The sequence below is a fragment of the Macrobrachium nipponense genome, chromosome 4 (assembly GCF_015104395.2).
Source record: "Macrobrachium nipponense isolate FS-2020 chromosome 4, ASM1510439v2, whole genome shotgun sequence".
Lineage (NCBI taxonomy): Eukaryota > Metazoa > Arthropoda > Malacostraca > Decapoda > Palaemonidae > Macrobrachium > Macrobrachium nipponense.
This window is the reverse complement of record NC_061100.1, coordinates 18,625,078-18,643,071: the sequence shown is the minus strand read 5'-3', so window position 1 is coordinate 18,643,071 and position 17,994 is coordinate 18,625,078. Positions and strand designations below refer to the sequence as shown.

Sequence of the window (17,994 nt, the reverse complement as noted above, 5' to 3'; positions counted from 1 at the left end):
AAGAATGACCTCAAAGATATAATTACAGATTTAAATACAAATTAGTTGCCTTAGAGATATCTTCATTGTATATGTATGTTTTAATATATATTGTGAATATGTTATTGTGAATAAGTTTTTGTTTACCAAAGTTCTGAATAGCTGTCCCCCTATATAATCCTTTAATTGTCTTGTCCTTGTGTCTGAGCAGATTGACTTAATCTCTTTGTTTGTACGCATGTTTATGTTTGTTTGGAATGGTTACTCATTCTCCAGGTGTGCCGGATTCTAGGTACTAATCTCCTTATAATCCCTATCTGTCAGTTATACGAACTTTCCTGTACTGTCAATTCGTCATGTAAGTCAGTTTATCTGCTGAGTAAAGAAGGTTAAGTCGAAATCTTGCAGAAACTCCGTTGTTTATTTTTCCTTCGTGGCTTATACCTTTATATTTATATATATATATATATATATATATATATATATATATATTGTATATATATATATATAGATAAATGCCTTCGTGGCATTTATCTTTATATATATATATACAATGTTGTTAATATGTACAATTCATGTATTGCTACCTTTTCTGTAATGCAATTGATTTTTTTTTTTAAATTAAAGAGCAATTTGATGTCTCCCAAGCAGAAGTTATTATTGTTTCATTATTTATGTGGGAACTGTTACAACGATAGTATGCACTTGGGGTAGCTATCACTGCTTCAGTAACAAATGATGTTACTACCATAGTCCTGCTAGAAAAGACAAATTGCTGTTTATCACAGATAAGGAAGTAAACAAAAGATGGCGAACAGGAAGTCAAGCATCTTTTGTGTAGTTCAGTTCCGTGTAACTAAGTGAACGTTAAATATTAAAAATTTCGTGTAAGTGATTTTACAGCAGGCCCTTTTAAAATATAACATATTACAGAGTAAGAAAAGTGTGGGGTTATACGGTATATTTGCGTATATTCGTGTATATATATATATATATACATATATATATATATTTATATATATATATTTATTTTAGTAGGCAGGAGAACATATACACATACATTTGATTACACATTATTCGCCAACGCTGTTTCTTGACCCATGGTCACATCATCAGGACATCTATATAAAAAGGAGCATCCGAGCACATAATTAAAGAAACATATATAAAGCATAAGAAAACTTAAAATGGAAACTAAGTTAAACTTAAATACTGAATCACACTTAAATACATTTACACATTAAAAACCAAGAAAGCTTAAAATGATCCTTAAAAAACTAAACTCAATAAAAGAAAAAATAAAGGTAAAAACGAACTTAAAATGAAGAGCAAGGTGCACCTCTCAAAATGACAGAGACAAACACACTAAAAGAATACACAAGAACAGAAAAAGAAGGCGGACAAATATAAACAAACAAGCCAGTTATTCTATGAACAGGGGAACAGCCAATGATTGGCAATTTAATGTAGGTACAATTCTTTTTATTAGCAGACTTTCCCAGAGAAGCAGTTTTCCAGGTTCCTTGACTTGGCCAATTATTTTGAAGTTGTCATTTTTGATCGATATCTTGCAACTTCTAGCGTGCGATCTTATATTAGAAAGTTCGGGATTATCGTACGGGCTGCAGATTGTCTAATCTCGAACTTTCCAATATAAGATCGCACGCTAGAAGTTGCAAGACATCGATCAAATATGACAACTTCAAAATAATTGGCCAAGTCAAGTAACCTGGAGAACTGCGTCTCTGGGAAAGTCTGCTAATAAAAAGAATTGTTCCTACATTAAATTGCCAATCATCGGCTGTTCCCCTGTTCATAGCATAACTGGCTTGTTTGTTTATATTTGTCCGCCTTCTTTTTCTGTTCTTGTGTATTCTTTTAGTGTGTTTGTCTCTGACATTTACCAATAGATACACTGATTTTATACATCTTTCCTTTGGCAAAATAACTATTATATAAATATGTTTAACCTACATATTTTGTAATAAGTACTTAATTACATAATTTTCGTGTAATTTGTAAATATAACGTGTCTGTACACACGTTATCAATGAAACATACTCAGTTATACATGACAAGTTCCAATTACTCATATATAATTAGTCAGTGGGTGAACCCTTCAAGAAGACCGATAAACATAGAAGTAGGTATTAGGGAAAACCAGTGGGTCCTGGGGAAGGCAAAGCACTGCTGTTACTTTACTAATTTTCCCGTAATTTGCTCTACATGTCGAGTGCGTGGACATACATACACACATGATGCATACGCACAAACATACATACACCACATAAACATACGTATATACACACACACACACACACACACATATATATATATATATATATATATATATATATATATATATATATATAAAAGTATGGAGACAGGAGCAATCACTCAGGGATAGACATATAGGAGTAGGGAGACGCGTTCTGTCTTTCATCCATTTATTAGCGCCGACGTTTCGTATCCGCTTGATACATTTTCCAGGCTGAAACGATTACACATCAATTGCGTATAAGTAAAAAGATACACACAATGTTTACCAACACCAAAATTAAAAACCTTTTAATAAATTAAGAATAAAAACAGAGTAAAAACAGAAACACAGAATAACAGTGAAAGGGCTAGGAGCGAATACAGAGAAACAAATTAGTTAAAGAATAATAATAATAATATAATAATAGAAAAATATATAATAATAATAATAATAATAATAATAATAATAATAATAATAATAATAATAGAACGAACAAGACGCCTACCCACAGCGGTAGCGGAAGGAGAACTGACACGAAAAATTGTTATGGAAGGGAGTGTAAACAAAACAACAGGCAATTAGGCAATAAACAGTTGGGTGGAAGACGATTGGTGGTTAAGAGAAGGTACAGTTAGCTTGATTATTATTGATTCAAGGGTGGTTAGTTCGTCTATATGTCGGGTTCTTCCTACAATATTAAAATGACTGTCATCTATGTGTGTTTTGCAACTTTTACTGTGATTTCTTATGTCAGATTGTTCTGGATTTGATAGTCGACAACCCGTTCTATGGCTAATTCCTTGATGAGAGGAAATTCGGACTTTTAGCAGCCTCCTGGTGCAGCCTGGAAAATGTATCAAGCGGATACGAAACGTCGGCGCTAATAAATGGATGAAAGACAGAACGCGTCTCCCTACTCCAATATGTATATATATATATATATATATATATATATATATATATATATATATATATATATATATATATTTATATATATATAATACGCGCGTGCATAAACTTCACAGATGGACATCTCTCTCTCTCTCTCTCTCTCTCTCTCTCTCTCTTCCTTCTCTTCTCATATTTACATCGTCTACCAAGAAAGTTGGTCAGTCTGATATGTAGGGTGGGTATATGGATTCATATACACTATAGTCTGTCCAGAATGTCATGAAACATAGAGTAGGTTTCCGACGTTGCCGCTTTGCGCAAATTTCGTTCATTAAATCTCACTTAGGGTGAAAAATCAGTGTAGATTTGGCATACACTTTGCCACATCTCTCTCTCTTTGTCTCAGGTCAGGAAGCTTATCACTTTGGTTCTGATACCCAAGCGTGACGGTTTAAGATGGAAGGCTCCCCACGGCAGCAATTTGAGTGCTCAGGCACGAGAAGTCATATTCAATGTCCACGATTACTTCAAAAGGGAGAAAGAAAACAAAACTGTTATGCCTGGTTTTGACAAGGCAGTGCAACGTGCAATGGATGCAACTAAGCAATGCAGAAGTACAATATATCACATTTGTAAGGAAGGAAAAGACAGCTTAGAGGAAAATGAAAATGAGGCTCCCGTTTTTACGTACAGAAAAGGAAAAGACCACCAACTATAACCAAAATCGATGGATTTGATCAGTGCGTTTTACGAAGGACAGTTCTCGGTTATGACGTCAGAAAGGAAATTCCAAGGCTGGATAGCATTCTATTTGAAGTAAAAGAAAATATTGGATTTAGTGGATGCAGAGAATCTTTACGTAAGACACTTAAAGAAATTGGATTTAAATACGGAAGAGTTAACGGGCGGAAATTTCTACTGGAGAGAAGTGATATTGCAAGTGCCAGGACCAAGTTCCTACGAGAAATGAAAAGTATTAGGGGTACAGGAAATAAGTCTGTTATATTTCTGGATGAAACCTGGATTAATCAGAATTATACAGTCACCAAGTGTTGGATGGATGAAAGTTCGACAGCAGCCACTGGAATAAACCTACCAAGCGGGAAAGGGAGTAGAAATATCATTTTGCATGCTGGATCTGAGCAAGGATTCGTGCTAAATGTACAGTTGGTATTCCAAGCAAAGAACGACGGTGACTATAACCACCAAATGAATCACATTATATTCGAAAAATGGTTCCGAGAGCAGCTCATACCCAATATACCACGACAGTCCGTTATAATTATGGATAACGCATCATACCATCCAGTGCAGTGACAGACCTCCTACCATGGCAAGCACAAAGGGAACGATCCAAGACTGGTTAAGAAATAAAGGTGAAAATCCCCAGAATATCTGACGAAGTGTGAATTGCTTGAAATGGTGAAAGCCGTGAAACATGTAAATGCTTCAAAATATGTCATCGACAAGATAGCTTTGGAAAAAGGCCACAAGGTCGTAAGGCTGCCACCTTATCACTGCCATTATAGTGCAACTGAACTCATTTGGGCGCAGGTTAAAATTTATGTAGCCAAAAGAAATACATTTAAAATGGCAGATCTAACATCTTTGCTGCAAGAGGCACTGTCACGCGTGACACCAGAAAATTGGGAAAATGCCATTAATCATGTTGAGAACATCATTATAAAAGACACAGAGAATGATATTGCCGTGAATCAGTTTGCTGATTCATTTGTTATAATAGAAGTAACTTCATCTGATTATCTTTATTTAATTTGATGAAAACTTCTGTTTTATTTTGTTGTTTAGTTTTATCCTGTGATGGTAAACAACACATATTTTTATAAACAATTTATTTTATGGGAAAAATCTGTATTGATTACACCGAATACATTTGTTTTATCTCCTTGTTTCTATGTTAGAGGTTTCATCCTCATATGAGAATTTACTTCCTGTTAACCGAGACAATTTTTTTTAATACTAAAACAGTGCCTTATTTTAAAGAAAATGTCTATTAATTTTATCGTTTCATTATCCTAACATCCAAGAAATTGTTTTAATGGAGAAAAATATTATTTTATGAAATATTTCATGTTTGGCACATTCATCAATTCTACAACAAATATGGTAAGAGAGAGAGAGAGAGAGAGAGAGAGAGAATGACGATGCCAGGCTACAGATATCTTCAAGAACGTGACTACACATTTGATAATGTTCAAATATAAACTGATTCAATCAGAATTCAAATTATATAAAGAATAAAAGTTAAAGCTTTATGAGTAATAAATCTCGAAAACATTTAGTACATTAAAATTCCAGTATTGTACTGAACGAGATTGATCGTAGGGTACAGAGCGTTAAATTGTTATTTTCATCCGAGATGGATCTCTTAAAAGTTGTAGAAAAACTGGGATATGTATTTAAGGACACTTACTTGTCTCCCGTACTTTATATGGAGCTCAAACTCTTCCTAAAAAAATTTTTTTTACATGAATGTTTTTAAAATAAACAAAGCAATCAACCTTATGAGCTGTTTTCGAAACACAAGGTCAACTTAATCCACAACAACCATTCAGCTTTTGTGTGACTGGAAAGATTCAGATTATGGGATTAAAAAGGAAATTTTACGACCGTAATAAAGGACCCGGAACGGAAGGATGCCTGGGATTAGCTTGAGTCAGATTAAAAGTCTTGAGGATGTTTGGCATCGTCGCAAACCTACTCGATGTTTCATGACCTGGAGCATTATAATCCCCTGTACGATAATGTTGCCATATCATCAGGATTGTCTCAAAGTTATATTTTATGGTTCTCTCAGTAATTTTCTATTTTTCTGCATTTTTATTTCAAATTAAAAAACATTACTGTGTAGTATGTGTGTGTTAGCCTTCATAAAGGATTTATTTATGAAAAATTAGAAATAATTCTTTAGTAATTTACTGACTGGCGTCAGCTTCTTCATCGGATGATGACTGACTTTGTTTTCCTTTTAGAAATATGGATTGCAGTGAAAATGTTTCTCAGTCAAAAAAATTATGTATTGGATCTGAGGAAAGAGCACCAGTTACTTATCAAATCAAATTTAGGGATGTAGGGCCACTTGGTGACAGCGTTACAAAGACGTGAGGAAATGAAGCCAGTTAGAAGTAGCGAGAGGCGACTTTCAGCTGCGAAACTCGCGGGAGAAATGAGGTAGTCTCGCCAGAAAGAAGCAGAGTTTTTGGCATAGTTTTGAATATTATTTTCGGAGGTAGATTATGGACTGAATTTGGGGAATTAGGTTTTCTTTAATATATAGATATCAAGTAGAAAAAACAGTCTTTGGATTGGTTAAGTTTAGGGGACGGTAATCAAGTTATTACAAAGATATGAACGGAAAAGGTTCATCTAGAAAGAAAAGAAAATAGGATGTAAACTCTAGCTACGAAAGGTTGTGACTTTCATACAGTTAGCGGCGTTGACACGTTTCCCATCTTGCCAAAGGAGGTATTTAATCCTAATCCAAAAAGGTACATTTACAGGATTAACCTCGAGGTTAAGGTTAATCCTGAGAGTGGACATACGAGCGCAATGTCTAGCTTTTTGCTTTTATTTACAAGTGGCTTTGTTTTAAAATAATATATGGTAAGTGTATGTATGCTTAGTTTAACGTTTATAGCTATATAATATATATATATATATATATATATATATATATATCTATATATATATATATATATATATATTTATTATATATATATATATATATATATATATATGCATACACATGCAAAATTTAATTAGGGTATATATATGTGTATATATGTAATATATACATTTTTAAATACAGATGAATTCCATATCTGTAAATAAACCCATGACCTAAGGGGTCATTGGCGAATTAGGAGTGTCACCGCATAACCATAAACAGGACGTGAAACTAGACCATGCTATGCAATGCTTGCAGTAGCCTGGTTTGCGTTTGCACGTCCTATCATTTTCTGAGTTTGTAAACTAGTCACAATACCTTCCATGGGAAGCGGTTGACCTGTTAACCCACAGCGGAAACTCATGACTTCCGAGCCGGCAGGCTACGTGTTCATTTTATTCATGTTATGTTATAAATCGCTGAGATAGCTAATGTTCCGCTATCGACGCGATGCTTCTATATTTCAGTTCAACTTAGATTTCTCAACGGAGCGGTCATCCGACCAAACCATCTCTATACTCCAGTGATGGAGCTAAGAAATAAAGTTGTTAATGTTATACTCAGTCCGTTTGAGTCATCTCCCTTATTCTAAAGAAGAACCAAATCTACTAGATATCACTCAGACGAGAAGGGAAAGTAGAACCAACAATGCTTACGAACAACATTCGTAAGAAAAGACATACAAACTGTCGCTGTCTTATACCATTATAATCAATAGACAAGCAGGCAGTTATATATATATGTATGTATGTATATATTCTCCTAATTAAATTTTACGCCAAGCAACTCGAAAAATGTAGTACAAGGTCCAAGTAGTATAATGTTTTTATCTCCATGTTTTGCTTTTGTACCGACGAATGGAGGGAAGTGACAGACAATCGAGAAAATCCTCTTATAGTACTGTGACCCTTAGTGGTCACTCCCCTTAATCATCCATACACGAGGAAATGGAAGTTCCGCTCAAAAATTATGCCAAAGCTACCAAATTGTCACCCCTTTTCCTGAAAAGTTTGATCGAGTTTAAGGAAATATGACATAGTGCTAATCACCCTCGAGCGCTGACCGTCACGAGTGGTTGGTGGAAGCCGACGACATTCCTCAACCATTGGTGTCATAATTTGTGTCATTTGTGTCATGATAATTCGTGTATAGGACCAGCGAGGGGAAGGGAGAGACGACAGAAGGAGGTGGAAACGAGTATAGATTCTTAATTTTCGATTGGAAGACGAATCCTACATGAACGTTGCATTACTGATAACACCACATGTGTATTCTTCGTGGTATCTTGAGAAACCCTTCTTGTAAAATATACTTCATTATTCGACAAGTATTTAACCTTTCTGAAAAATCTAGGCCATATGCGGTTTAGAAGAGGCATTTCGCGTTAATGAAAGCAGTCAGTCTCCAGCAACCATCCAAGTATGGAAGAAGACATGTTGACATTTTTTTTAAGTGTTATCATGCAATATCAAGTATTAAGATTCTTTTGTTTTTAAATCTTGTGTTAAGTAATAAATGCAAAAATTCATTTTGTCAATTTTATTTTTATTAAACATATAAATGTTAATAGCAGGTTTTTTTTAAGTATTATAAATTCTTTTCTTTTTCACCACTGATAAATAAGCAGTTATTATACATTGTGTATTTGTGCTAATCTTTTTGATGATAAAGCTTTTACCGGATTGTCTGACACCTAACTGTCCTATATAATAGTACCGAATTGTCCTATGTAGCGCCTATCAGTTATTACTTTGAGTCTGTAGACTAACAGTTTATTCATTTCAATCTCTTCTTCAACACGACGTTCTCTGGAATTCTCCACTCATCTCTGTGTTCCTGGAGAATGTCATCATCTTCATTTCATTGATGCCTATTGCCGTATTGCTTCATCCTTTTTGTCTGGTGTAATTCGAATGATTCCAAAAGACTAACCGCATAAGGGGTGGGATAGTGCCGTCAGTGCATCTCATGCGGTGCACTGTAGGCATAACTTATAGGTTCTTTACAGTGTGCCTTCGGCACCTTAGTCCCCCCCCCCCCCCCCCCCCTGTAACCCCCCCCCCCCTTTTTTTTTATTTTTTACTGTACCTCACTTCGTATTACCTTTCTTCTATCTTCATAGTGCAACTGCTTTGAGGTTTTCCTTCCTGTCGCACCTTTCAAAAACCTTTTACTGTCAATTTCCTTTACCAATGGGAATTTTTCCTAGATTTGGGGAATCAGGGGTCCTAATGGGGAGAAGCCTACAAGAGGCCTATGGCAGTCCCACCCCCATTCATCAGCCTACACTAGCATGGCATCAACAGTTGACGAATAGCAGGTCACTAGGCCTATACATACGTAGCCTAAACTTGGAAATGGTGTTAAAAGTTACTTGGGCTACTTATGTAAACCTTACTTGTTTATAATAATTTTGCAAACAACTCTGGCTATGTCTGAGCATAATGCTGCTAAAGTGATTCTCATTAATATTATTGATAAGCTTTACTTTTAAAAAAAGTAACTTTTTAGTTTCCCCCAAGAGAAATGTGATTTTATTTCTATTAGTAATCTTCTAGCATGAATTCTAAATTGAAATCCCATATGTTTTTTTATACTTATTTCCTGGGAAATATAAGTCAATATATGAAATGAAGAATTCTGGGACATTTTTTGTTTGTGGTTCAGGGAATTCCGAACTGGTCGGGTTGGCAACACTGATAAATGATTGTCGTTACTGTCGGTCGTGGCACCTCTGGAGAGTCTGGCATTGTGGGGTGGGGGAGGGGGGGGGGGGGGGGGGAGATATTTTTCCGCCATCCTTATCGCTCTGGACGAGTCAGTTTGGGGATGCTTGGCTGTTTGAGTCTCATGTCATGAGGCCTATTCATTTCTATCCTATGTCTGTCCGCTGGTTGGAATCCACGAGAGGACAAAATTATTATCAACTGAAAAAAATTCCCCTTCGGTTAACATATATGAAAATGTATTAATTCCGAGGTAGAGCGAATTGGATATTAGAGGACATTTGTAGCTTAATGCATATATATATATATATATATATATATATATATATATATATATATATATTATGACAGCGGGCAGACAGCTATACATTCCAACAGGGGTTCCAGCAAGACAACAGCCCACATGATCAATTTATTAGAGACGTTTCGTGCCCCAAGACATTGGCATATCAGTCTTGAATAAAATTTATTATTTAAAAAAAAAACATTAAACTAAAGTAAAAAGTACAATCCAAAAATATGAATTAGTGACAGAAGATTATAAGTATTAGAAGACTACCTATCAGTTTAGAGAAGAAGAGCAGAATGACTAGAAACGTGAGGACCGGTCTTACACTTCAGGCCAACGAAAGTGGAGTGGCAGAGACGTAATTGTTTGAATTAGGTGATAGGCGTATCACCTAATTTAAACAATTACGTCTCTGCCACTCCCCTTTCGTTGGCCTGAAGTGTAGTTCGGTCGGTCCTCACGTTTCTAGTCGTTCTGCTCCTCTTCTCTGAACTAATAGGTAGTCTTCTAATACTTTTAATTTTCTGTCAATAATTCGTATTTTTGGATTGTACTTTTTACTTTAGTTTAATGTTTTTTTTTAAAAGAATAAATTTTATTCCAGACTGATGATGTGCCAATGTCTTGGGGCACGAAACGTCTCTAATTAATTTATCACGTGAGCTGTTGTCTTGCTGGAACCGCTATTGGAATGTATATATATATATATATATATATATATTATATATATATATCTATATATATATATGTATATTTAAATATAATTTAATATACTGAGAGAGTTTTAATGTTCACATTATGATAAAAATACACGTATCCTGATATTTGAGTATCATATGCGTTGCACATAATACTCATTAAGTATATACAATAAGAATATTTTCTTATAAATTTTTTACATGTAAAGTAAAGATAAGTAATATTTGATATTCAACTTTGTATATATATTTCAAATAAAACCCGAAACATGGTTCTTTCACTCACTCTTGTTGCAACATCCGTTAATCACATCTGTTAATTAATCTTGGAATATTATCAAATAATGGTGTTTCTTTTTCTCGTGTTGTAAATATTAAGAAAAATGTAGATCCACGATTCTCTGTCCTGTATGGTTGAGTCAAGGGCATTGAATGATACTCTTCTGGTAATAAAAATGAATAGGACTTTCCAGTTGAGGTATACATTATGCTTTATTAGAAATCATTTTTCTGTACTGTTTAAAACGCACGTTTTTTATATTTTTTATTTTTATAGATAAATCTTAAATCCTGTCCTATAATTCCCGTATCTTTAACTCAACGCGAAACAACCTTTTCAGACCGTTTTAGGCTTATCAATAGGGCTTTTTCAATCCCTCCCCGCCCATACCCCAGCAACAACAAAGTAGTTTGTAGGCTTACTCCCCGAGTAGGCGAAAATAATCATTTCTCGGACAAATCTGTATAGGGGTTCTTTCAAAATCCTATAAATATATATATAGTTCAATATAATTTATATACCATGAATTTTGTACATTTGACACCACTTTATTAGTCTACTTTAGCTCCATCCTACCGCTTGATTTTGGTTCTTTATCAAAAACCTTTTGCTTACTGTCTGTCTTCCCGTTTTTATGGTATAAACGACATATATCCTTTTCATATAGAGGCAAAGAAACTGCATTAGCTGTAGAGAGTGTGTGAGAGAGAGAGAGAGAGAGAGAGAGAGGTTCTTTTATGGCAGGGGAAATGGTTAGCGACTGGCAACTCAACTGTGTAAACAAAGTGTGCGTTGTGGTGGTGGAGAGAGAGAGAGAGAGAGAGAGAGAGAGAGTTGACAACGACTTGAGAAAGACGGTTATGAAGGTCAAGGCCAATACTATATAGGCCCTGATGAAGGTATACCCTGGCCAAGGCCAACTAACGAATGGTTGAGACCTACCCACAATTAGCGGCTTTGACACGTCTCCCATCTTGCCAAAGGATGTATTTATTCCTACTCCAGAAAGGTACATTTTTAGGATTGACCTCGAGGTTAAGGTTAACATTATGCACTTATAAATATAACAGTTATATGTATACATCATCATCAAGGAATTCGAAAAAATGTACAGCAAGATCCAAGTATAATGTTTTGATCTCTGTGATTTGCTTTTGTACCGTCAAATGGAGGGAGGTGACAGACAATCCCCTCATTAGAGTGACCCGTGGTCACTTCCCTTAATCATCCAGATTCTCACCCTTTTTTCTTGAAAAGTTTGAACGAGTTTAAGAAAATATGCAGCAGTGCTAATCACCCTCGAGTCTCAATCTTTTGTAGCCAGAGTATAGTTATAAGTAGTCTCACATGTTCAACATTTCAAGATCGTTAGAATGTAGTACTAAATGTTCAACGTTATCAGATCGTTAGAAAGTAGTACTAAATGTTCAACATTCTCAGATCGTTAGGGTGGGGCCAGGAAAAGAATACAGCGGTGTCAAACGTCTTGTTATGATTAAAAGAAGCTTTTACATTATGACTTCAGTACCTCTGGGTGCCGAAGTATACAACTGGATTCGGTTGACAAGGTCTGCAAGGAAGAGAGCACTCGGGGAGTGGATACTTTAGATAACGAATTCCAGTAAGTGCAAGAGCTCCCTTTCTAATGATTTTCCCCAGAAGGATAAATGAAATTCCGTATAGGGAAGATAAATACGTTAGGGTGAGTTGGTTCATGACAGGAAAAACCCCCATGCGGTCGTCTTCTTCAAAAGTGTCAGAATTCCTGGAGCAAGGATTAAGGGGGATTGAAGAAGCTTTGGAGGCTAGGGGAAGAAGGGAATAATGATAAGGAGTAAGAGGGGGTGGGGGTTGGGACGGGGGATGACTAGTAAAAGGGCCTACAGATCATAACTTACTGGTTGGTGACTTGGTGTATGGTCCCTGTCGTGTTGTTGAAGCTCTTCCCCCATCTCAGTCCTCCAGACATGTTAGTTTCCCTGTGCTCTTATCCTGGTAAGGTGTGGTGTTCTTTTGGGAAAGCAGTCGTTAATTCTGTAAGTTTAAGACTTTCCTTAGACCAAAGCATATTTTGTGTAAGCGTACTTCACTAAATAGTACTGAAAAACTACACTGAAACATCTAACTGGATCTGTAGTGATGTAATTGGTGTTGTACCTCATGGTGTAGTTGAAAGCCTGTGAGAACTGTGTGAAGGACAAGTGGTTTATCGAAAATGTTCATTTAACTTGTTACTCAAGTGTCGCTGATATGCTAAGCCAATTCAAGAGTGAATTTCATTATGCGTATTTTATTATTATATAATACAGCAATAATTGAGGAAGCTTTGGTGGTGATATATTATTGTCCTTGGCTTCAGTATCTTGTACTCTTTTGTCAATAAGATCCCACATACGAAAATGTCAAGTCTTTTAAAGGGAAAAAGGGAGAGACTTGCTTGACCATTCTCCGAGTGTTGGGACAGTGCAGATTAGACAAATAATGTGGAGTACGCTGCAGCATATAAATTTCAGATTGTTTCTGTTATTGTGTAAATCTGGAGTGAGTTTGCAGGACCATGATGAAGAAACTATAAACAGTAAACAGACAGTAGTAGCCAGAACGGAACTGTAATGTAAATGTTTAAATTTGGCGTGATTACAGATTTTTTTATTGCTGTCCTTTGTACCACACGTTTATTTGTCAAAGGGGAGATAACTAGCCATTTCCAATCCATACCAACGTCCCATCGATATGTAGGCCTATTTTCCATCTTACCAGCTGATTAGCGCTTTCTTATAAACAACTTATTTACCAAAACCAAGATTTTCGGTAGCTGTCGAGATTTAAACCTGATGAAATGATTTGGTAATTCTAAGCCACCGCGGAGAAATAACAATGATTTTTGCTGTTTGTTAGTGATTTCGTAACTGCAGTTTGGTCTGAAATAAGTGTTGTTAGAAGTTGGTTAAGGATTCATGCATATGGCCTTGAGCTGAAATAAAATTGATCATATATGTATACGCAATATGCACACATAGTATATTATGTATATGTATATGCTGTTTGGTTTCATGCAATTTTTGCTGTAGCTAATGGTTTTATTTGCTAAGGCTTTTTATTTAAACTCTTGAATTAGTCTATAGTAAATAATGCCACTGATTTGTTTCTACACACACACACACACACACACACACACACACACACACACATATATATATATATATATATATATATATATATATATATATATATATATATATATATATATATATACACATAGATATTAAGAGGTGACCATAAAAACGCCGAAATAAATAGAAAATCAGTATACTTATATTTCAGACAATACTGTCTCTCTCTTCAGGTGGGTAATGAATGGGAAAAGTTACAAAAAAGACGGTATTTATACCAGAGACCCTTCCACAGATAAGCCGTTTGTCTAAGTCATCCCTGTTGATAATACAAATTATCAACTGGGATGATTAGACAAACGGCTTACCTGTGGATGGATCTCTGGGTATAAATACTGCCTTTTCTGTAACTTTACTCATTCATTATCTGCCTGAAGAGAGGGAAAATACAGTCTCTGAAATATAAGTATACTTATTTTCTATATTTTGGCGTTTTTATGGGCTCCTTTTATCAGATGTAATTCTGTTGAAACAGAACAATGTTATCAGTCTTATATATTTGCTGCTCTCTCTCTCTCTCTCTCTCTCTCTCTCTCTCTCTCTCTCTCTCTCTCATATATATATATATATATATATATATATATATATATATATATATTTAATACATATATATTATATATATAATATTATATATATATATGTGTGTGTATATATATAATATATATATATATATATATATAATATATTATTCCTCAGTAATTGTAAGAAATGTTGTAGTGTCTGCAATATGTTCAGATTCCACATTAAAATTATCTTTTAGAGTTAGTATACTGTTGAAATAATGTACGTTCAGAATGCACAAAAGTGTAATTTAAAGCTAAGTAAGAATGCAGAACGTGAAGAGAGAGAGAGAGAGAGAGAGAGAGAGAGAGAGAGAGAGAGAGAGAGGGACAAAGCCTTTGTCTGACCGAAAGTCGCGTGGTTATTCCGCCATCTTTCTGTAAAGTTGCGTCACATAGCTTCTAGATTTCTAGAACATTCGATTTACGTAAGACTAGCACGCCATATCTACAGGAAGTGACGTCACTTAGTCTTTGTTTTCGATTTAAAGAGAATTAATATTATTCTAGGTGGCTTTTATTGTCTGAAATCGTATAATTATTAAAGATTGTTGATGTTCATAATCTTATTTTCTCTCTATTTCTCGTTTTGAAAGAATTATTAAGATTATAAAACAGTGTCATGTCTCTCTCTCTCTCTCTCTCTCTCTCTCTCTCTCTCTCTCTCTCTCTCTACCGAGGGGAATTTTGATTATTACATTAACTTAAAAGATTTTGTACTTGATGGTCACTCGTAACTTTTCGATTTATTTAATTACTTACTAGCATAGTGGTTATTTAAGGTGAAATTATTTCATTTTTTACACATTGGAATTTTTTTGTATTCTCTATTTAATTCTTTTGAAGTGTGATCAATGTTTTCTTGGTGTTTTTTTTCCACACATTTCTGTGTACTTATTTTGCATTCAAAATGGGTTTGATTGACTGAGGTGTTTCTTAATGATTTAGTATTGCACTTGTAAATTAATTTGCATTTACTTAGATTTTTTTTCAAATTTTAATTGTTGCTTTAGTTTGAATTTTACTTTTAATTTAATTTCATGATAAATTAATTTTGATTTAATTTCGTTTGATTATTAATTCAAAAATTAATTAAACTTTGTGTTGTTTTCAAGTAATAGTAAATTTCCCTGAGATTGCGAATTAAACTCTTAAATCTTAGATATAAAAATAAGTTATTTAAATTTTTATTTATAACAGTATTTCATTTATTGACCACCAGTTATAGGATTTTGTTTAGGTAGAAATATAGAATGGCAGTTGTGACGTTATCGACTCGGCCAAGTCGATAACATCACTGAAGTCCTGACTTCTCCTCTGCCCGCTGGGCGCTGATTCGAACCCACGAGAGGACGATATTATCATCAACCAAAAAATTCCCCTTCGGTTAACATATATGAAGATCTATTAATTCTGTGATGATAGTTTTTTTCCTTGCCATACGTTGAATACCAAAAGAATGAAATTACTGAACTTTGAATGATTGGAGAGAGAGTGAATACAGGAACTTGAGAGAGAGAGAGATATATATCAACGCAAAAAATTCCCTTACGAGTTAACATATATGAAAATCTATTAATTCTGTGATGAAGTCTTTTTTTCTTGCCACTAAAACGTTTGAACTACCCAAAGATGAAATTACTGAACTTTGTATGATTGGAGAGAGAGTGAATACAGGAACATGAGAGAGAGAGAGATATATGAGGGGTTGCCTTACATTTAATATCAAAAGAGTGAAATTAGAAGAAAGAGGGAATACAGCAACTCTGAGAGAGAGCTGATATTATGTTTACATGTGTACCTTAAACTATCATCCTAAAACACTTTACAATAATATAATTTTAATATTTCATCATGACCTTAATATCATAATGTTATTTCAATATCACTTTAATATAGTTTTAGTATAAATTCAATCACTGTTATATAATTTCAATACTGTAATTTCTGAGCGAGTGAGAAAACCGGTTTAGGAGCTTAGCTACGAACAGGTTTTGCTATAGGGAGGTCCCCTAGAGACTATCAAGGGCGGGGGGGGGGGAGGGCTGGGGGGGGGGTGATTGGTCCCTCCTGACCCTATGGAGTGGAAAGAACTCTCTCTTTTCTTTTTTTTTGTTTCTTTTACCAGCCAAAGCATAAAAACCTGCTTCTTTCTACATAAGTTTCTCCCCCTGAATTGTAATTTTATTTTATTATTATAGGTACAGTAAAATTATTATTATTATTGTACTTAAGAAGCAGACCCTCTTTCACGCATACTTTATTAAAAGTAATGGCTACTACAGCAGCGTTACACTTGTAGAGATTCTTTATTTTCCGAATAGCGGCTTTTTCCGTGCTACTTAGACAGGCTAGTAGAGCGCCTATGGAGGTCATGATCAAATAGTGTCAAAATTGGTGTATATATTTGAATTTTACAGATAAACTATGATACCATAGTTATCAAAGTCATTAACGATATTATGTCTCTCTCTCTCTCTCTCTCTCTCTCTCTCTCTCTCTCTCCTGAAGCAAGCGAGCTTTCGTCTGGGGCTGCCAGACATCCTTGGGCTGGGAAGCTGAGGGTGGACTGATCTTGGAGCGGTTGTTGTTGTTGTTGTTGTTGTATTAAGCCAACACTTCTTGTTGGCACGGGCCTTTCCCTTGTTCGGCCCGTAGGTGATCTGAAAAGATTCATTAGGTTCATGGTTAGTTTTATGAAATTGGAAATATTTTTAGTTGTAGAGATAGGAGTGAACAGGGGAAGGATGATGGTGTCAGTAAGAGAGGGCCATCATGTCATATTGTAGTAGAAGTTTGAAAGAATGTAAGGCTTTCGAATATTAGAGAAGCGGTGCAGGTGGGGTTGTCCAACCCTTTACTCCCTTGGGTCCCTGTGGGAGGATTTCAGTGGTAGGTAAAGTTTAAAAGAATGATAGTGGATGATGTGGATAGAGCCTTACAGTGAGGGGATGTCATGAGGGTGGTTGATGTCACTTTTAGTTTATTTGCCTTGGTGGAGGTAGGTTGTAGAGCATCTGGGCATGCTCTTCTAAGTTTTCAATGATTGTCATTATGACTGTGGCAGCTGCATGCTCAGCATCTTGTGCAAGTAATTCAATTTGTGCTGCACCTCTTACCTGTGCTGTTTCTCTGCATTCCAGCAGGTAGTGAAGGAGTGGTTGCTATGTTTCTTCTTGACAGTGTTCACATGGTCTGACATTGTTTTCCACGATTTCCCAGCAGGCTTTATTTCCTAGCCTGAGTCTGTGGATGATCACGGCAAGTTTTCTTGGTGTGTGCCTGTCTATGGGAGGAGGCACTAGATCAGTCGATGTCTTATACCATCTGGCAGATGGTGAGTTCTTTTCTACCCACTCACGATGGTCTTTTAGCAAGTTTTCTTTGCAGAGTGGTTTCATTGCATTCTTGATTTGTAGCAGTGCAGGTTGTATATGTATTTGCACTCTG

At 35.3% G+C, this 17,994-nt stretch overlaps 1 protein-coding gene across 4 annotated transcripts in view; it reads left to right on the top strand.

The window, feature by feature from the left end:
- Window positions 1-17,994, top strand: part of LOC135210740 (uncharacterized) — a 98,554-nt gene that overhangs the window by 69,039 nt on the left and 11,521 nt on the right. Inside the window, exon 1 of one of the 4 annotated variants that reach the window (XM_064243563.1) lies at window positions 12,717-12,806. The exons of 2 other annotated variants lie outside the window; for them this stretch is intronic. The gene's annotated coding sequence lies outside the window, so the exon portion shown is untranslated. Of the gene's footprint in view, window positions 1-12,716; window positions 12,848-17,994 lie in introns of those variants that run through there. One more of the 4 variants, XM_064243562.1, reaches the window with a different exon arrangement.